The following is a 6000-nucleotide window of genomic DNA, read 5'->3' on the forward strand; positions in this document are numbered from 1 at the left end:
AGCGGTTTTTGCTACTTTAAGTAGTTTAATCATCGTGAAAATGAGAAAGTATTGAAACAAGTATATGTGCAGCAGAACTTCCTGGAGAGGATAATCAACATAATCTAACACATATTCGGGATATTTTGTTTGCTACTAATTTGGACATCTTTTAACCAAATTTTGCATGACTCTTCCCAAGATTAATGGGTAGGTTTTTATCCATGCTCTGATATATTTGGACACCGCTTTGAATCATGATGGTAACATAAACTAAAGCTTTCAAAACTGCACTGATTTTTCGGGGGGGGGGTGTCTTATAATTCCCATACAACGCTTGGCACAAATAAGACTGTTAGTACAAAACAGACTGAAGAAATATTATTTCTGACTGGCACAGCAGGTGGGTAATTTTTTTCATCCTTCCTCTACAATAACCATTGCCATAGGGAAATCCCGATTCAATCCAAAAACAATCAAAATGGGTTTAAATGCTAAAACATATTCAAGTATGTAACACTACACACAGAGGAGGAATGAGGTTTTAACATACAGAATATAACCAGGGTGGGGTGGGGAGGACTTCTCTATAATCACACAAACATTTTGGGGTCACAGGGACGCTGCATGTTATTATCCCACCCTAAATAATTGAATACTCCTCATACTGCTTTGTTATTTTGTTCACTGCATCAGCAAGAGAATTTCTGTAGATCTTCATAGTATTCAGTGAACTTACCGTATTTTTAGCTCTATAAGACGCACCAGATGATAAGATGCACCTAGTTTTTGGAGGAGGGAAATAAAAGAAAAAATATTCTGAATCCCAGAAGCCAGAACAGCAAGAGGGATCACTGTGCAGCGATCCCTCTTGCTGTTCTGGCTTCTGGGATAGCTGTGCAGCCTACATTCGCTCCATAAGATGCACACACATTTCTCCTTACTTTTCACGAGGGATAAAGTGTGTCTTACAGAGCGAAAAATACGGTACTTTGCAAAACTGGTGGTGCACTTCTTGCTGAATCAATCTCTGCTGGTGAAGCACTATGCACTCTTGTCCTTCTGCACCAAGTTCCCAACACTAAAAGTTATTTTATATAATGTATATTTTCCCCCAAAAAAGATTTGTTTACTCAGATATACAATACGCTTGGGTGCTGCATTCAAGGATGCTCAATAGAAGCTACTATCCCCATTCTCCCAATCTGTTCCTTCTCCTCCTCAGTTTCACACTCCTTTCTCCTGTACCTTGAAAAGCATGATCATCAAAGTATAGGACTCCTGCCCAAGTTCTAAATTGCTTAAGATCTAGTTGTTCACACCTAAATAATTTCATTTTGCCAGGCTCTTTCAGCAGTCTTTATTGTGTAAACTAGATATATCCCTGAAGTCAGATGAATCTGACTTGTAATTACATGTTAGGCCTCAGTTTATGGAGTCAGGAAGAACAACTTGCATCAGCTTTGTCTTCTTCCCACCTGCATCACCTCCACCACAGATGCACTGCCATGTAGTTCATCACTGCACATGGACTTGAAAGGCGTTAAGTTCTCATACCAACACCGATAATGTTCTGCAAAACAACTTTATAACTCTTGTCCTTTAGATTTTTCAATAAGAAACTAGGAGGCCTGTAAAAGGAGGGAAATACAGAAAAGCAGAGCCAAGACTGTCCAAACATCTTAAAACCAGCAAGATCCCAAATCTTGTTCTTCCCTCCTCCAATAAGCTGTATAAATTGGCCTAGGGCATCCTGGAATGCAGGGACTCTGTATGTCTCATTCCTTTCCAGCCCAAGTCACTCAATTGATTTTCTGTACTTCCCATACATCCCAATCCTATACAAATTTACTCAGAAGAACCCACTCCTCCATTTCAAAAAAATATTTCCAAGAATGCACAGAACTGCAGGTCACTTGAAAAGAAGTAGCACTCCATAAAGAAGGCTGATCGCCGAAGAATTGACGCCTTTGAATTATGGTGCTGGAGGAGACTCTTGAGAGTCCCATGGACTGCAAGAAGATCAAACCTATCCATTCTTAAGGAAATCAGCCCTGAGTGCTCACTGGAAGGACAGATCCTTAAGCTGAGGCTCCAGTACTTTGGCCACCTCATGAGAAGAGAAGAGTCCCTGGAAAAGACCCTGATGTTGGGAAAGATGGAGGGCACAAGGAGAAGGGGACGACAGAGGACAAGATGGTTGGACAGTGTTCTCGAAGCTACAAACATGAGTCTGACCAAACTGCGGGAGGCAGTGGAAGACAGGAGTGCCTGGCGTGCTCTGGTCCAGGGGGTCACGAAGAGTTGGACACGACTAAACGACTAAACATCAACAACAAGCACTCCATTATTGATGCCGTTATTATTTCTGCATATTTCTTGCAAATGTTGCTTTAAAACTTCCTGTTCTCATTAGTTTAATCAAGATTCGCTTAAAACTCAACTGCTTTCTGTGACATATCAATAAACAGAGCACATCTGAATTATAATACACACTTCACAAATTTAAGAATGCTTATAAGTACTTCAAGGTCCAACCTGCAGAACTGCTACCAAACAGTAACTGAAGTTACTTTTTCATAATATTTGTTCTTATTGTTATTGTTTTAAAAGATCTCTGATCTGCGTAGACCTCAATGGTAACCCATAAAGAAGGCACAAGTAACTTCTTCTTAACATTTTTAAATAATAAAGCACAGCAATGCAGAGCTTAAATTACTGTAGAGAAGTGTGTGTGTGTGTGTATATATATATGTATAAATATATAAATATATATATATATATAAATATATAATATAAATATATATATAAATATATATGAGAGAATATATATATGATATTATGGAAAGACCTCTGCTAGATGCCAGGGAGAGCCACCGCCAGTCAAGAGTAGACAATATTGGGCAACACAGACAAGTAGTCTGGCCAGGCATAGAACAGTTTGCAGAAGTAAAGATTATGAAGCCAATTAAACACCTTGTGTTGAGCAACAAAAGCTTTTAATGAATCAACAAGGATTTAGAGGTGTTCTAAGCCAAGTTGGAATTCCTCAACAGAAGCTACAAAAATAGTAAGGCCTTTTTGGAATTATACATTATGACACAAACATGAGTTGAATATACGCTACTTTAGCCAAATGTAGCAAGCATTTCTATCCAATTCTGAAGAAACTGTGACAGATATTATGTATAATTTGCATTTTGCTTCAGTATGAATTAGGTTATAACTACTGAACTCACTGCACTTTCTAGAATTCCACCAAGACTAAGGAACAAAGGGGTCACTGAGATTATGATTGTTGTTTTTCTATCGCATATAATGCCAACAGATAATTGCTCCCTGCTCTGCTCATGTCTAAATACTTCATGAAGGTATTAGTGTATATTCAGTACAAACAGCATGCATATTCAAAAGAACCCAGCTCCACCCACCTATGACCAGGCTCTTTACCCTGGGAATGGTCAAAGAGATATTACCAAGCCACTTGTGGCACAATGGGGCAGTGCAGCTGGCTGTTAACCAGAAGGTTGGTGGTTTGAGCCCATGCACAGATGGCTGCTGGCAGGGTTCCTGAATTGAAGGGGGTGAACTAGATGACCCTTGGGGTCCTTTCCAACTCTACACATAGTAAACTTTCGTTGATACAAACTCCAGATAAATGAGTTTGGACATAAGAAAAGCTGTGCTGGATTAGATCAAAGGTCCATGTATTCCAGCAGAGTGTTCGAAACTCACATTGTTCTAGGAGCATTTTACGACAGGGAATTTCATTAGTCTGAGCAGTTTCTGAGCTTTTGATGTGGTACTGTGCCTAAGATTTCAGATTTAAACTGCAGAGTGGAAGGAGAGGACGACCTTTTCCTGCCTCCTCACTTCCACCTACTCTCTGAAGACTGGAGAAGAGACCCTCTTAAGAATATCAGGGGGGTGGGTAGGGGAAGGACTAGACCATGTGAAAAATGAACATAATAGTTGCAGTTCATTTTCAGCTTTGTATTCTTGTTATAAAAAAGCACGCCTAGACATTCCATTGTTGAGCCCTTAACCTAGGTTTAAAGTGCTGTTTAGCTCCTAGCTTTCATATCTCAGTTTCTAACACTGTTCTAGCATTCCATTTCCCAAGGAGCCACCTAGATGCCTCTGAAGTCCACAACTAGGGCATGGAGGCAACAGTCCTCTCACACTGCCACCCCCCAACAGGTGGTATTCAATGGCAGAGTGTCTCTGAATCTGATGACTTCATACAGCCGTCATGACCAGTAACCAGAAATACAATTTATGGAAAATAAGGCTCTCTAACCCCCTTTAAAGCCATCTAAATTAGCAGTCACCACAGTAGCTCGTAGCAGCCCAATTGCATAAAATTATGTGTGGAAAAATTAATTGTCTGTCCTGAATATCCTACTGATAACCTCAAGTACTAGTATTATGAGCTAGGGATAAAGGTATTGTTTCTAGCATTTCTTTGAATGAAGAACAAATGCTTGAATACACCTGAGGACATAAATGTTTGCAAGTATCTGAGGACATACTCAGCTGTTTCCCTTGCAGTGTGCACGAGCAAAACATCTCTGCCTTTGGTGAAACTATGCATTGCAGCGGGTTTGGCTGGAAGGCCCTCGTGGTCCCTTGCATCGACAAACGTGATGACCCAAGGGCGTGCAGTCAGAAGACAAAAGAAAGCCCTTCCACATACGCGGGGGGGGGGGAGGGGGCACGGTGACGGGGGAGGGAGAAAGGAAAGCTTTTCCGGCCATGCATAAAAACTTATCACGTCGTCTGGCCCACCTTCTTTCCAAACTAAAAAAAAGGGGGGGAGCCCACCCGCCCCCAAAAAGACACCACCGTTATGAGGAAGGAATCGAAAGGTTTCCAGCAGGAGGCCGCCCCCCCCCCCGCCCCTCAGGTCAGGGGGGCTGACTAGGCCAGATAGCCTCCCCCCACCCTCAGGCACGACCCCCTGCGAACCTGCTGGGCCCCCTCACCTCTGAGGAGAATATGGGGAGGGGGGCGTGAAGAGAAGGGGAAACAAAACACACGGACCCCGCCCCCCACCCGCCCCTCGAGCCGCCCGTACCTTTGTCGCTTGGCGCATCCCGGCCGCGAAAAGGGGCCTCTCCCCGCCCCCCGCAAACACCCGCCTCCCCTCTCTCCTTCCGCCCCCCCCTCCTCCCAACTCCACGATCGCGACGGCGACGGCAGCCGCTCGGCGACACCTCACGTGGGTCCGGTTCCCACAACCTACACGGCAGCGGCCGGCCCAGCGCCTCTATACGTCACTCTCCCGCGACGAGAGCTTCCGGATCGAGAGGCGGGGGTGGAGGAAGTGAGAGGGAGGGGATTAGGAGCTGCTTCTTGCCGGACCTGTTTGCGCATGCGTGCAAGAAAAGGGACTGAAGGGGAGGGGCGGAGAAGGAGGAGGAATGAGCCGCTAGGCTCCACCATCTTTTGGTCCGGGAAAGGGAGGAGGAGTGCGCATGCGTTGGAGGGAAGCAAGCGGGGAGGAAGGTTCGGCCGTTCTCGTGCGCGTGCGCGGTTGGTTTCTCGTTGCTAGGAGATGGGTGGGTTTCCACCCCACCCCCGTATTTGCATATTAATTGCTGGGGGCGGAGGGACTACGGTGGATTTAAAGATCAATATAACTTCCTAAAAGAAAAAAACAATGCAAAATAACCATTTAGAGATAAGCCCTTTATCTCTAGTCATTTAAAGATAATAATCATTAAATTAATCTCGACTAATTAGTCATTACTTTCGTGCTGATGGTGTGCATTTAATCTGGCTTGATATTTTGCCACCTAATTTGTGTTTAGATTTTTTGTTAATTAGATTGCTCTGCGTCGCCTGGAGAACTGGATTAACAGGCAACTAAACATGCTAATAATTACTTATTATTATTATTATTATTATTATTAAAATTACCTGGGTACTATTAGAGTCCAAGTGACTTAGCAAGCTGTTGCACTGTGCTAGTGAAGGGTAAGCCAGTCAGCCATGGATGCTGCCTTCAGTCTACTCAGG

General features: G+C 43.5%; 1 protein-coding gene across 3 annotated transcripts in view; it reads right to left on the reverse strand.

The window, feature by feature from the left end:
- SENP5 (SUMO specific peptidase 5) overlaps positions 1-5378 on the reverse strand; it is a 34540-nt gene extending 29162 nt beyond the window's left edge. The window contains exon 1 of one of the 3 annotated variants that reach the window (XR_014547892.1): positions 5057-5247. The gene's annotated coding sequence lies outside the window, so the exon portion shown is untranslated. Of the gene's footprint in view, positions 1-5056 lie in introns of all 3 variants that reach the window. The other 2 variants (XM_083612798.1, XM_083612799.1) reach the window with 2 other exon arrangements.
- Between the last annotated feature and the right edge of the window lie 622 nt (positions 5379-6000).

Source organism: Podarcis filfolensis, assembly GCF_964270895.1.
Source record: "Podarcis filfolensis genome assembly, chromosome: 5".
Lineage (NCBI taxonomy): Eukaryota > Metazoa > Chordata > Lepidosauria > Squamata > Lacertidae > Podarcis > Podarcis filfolensis.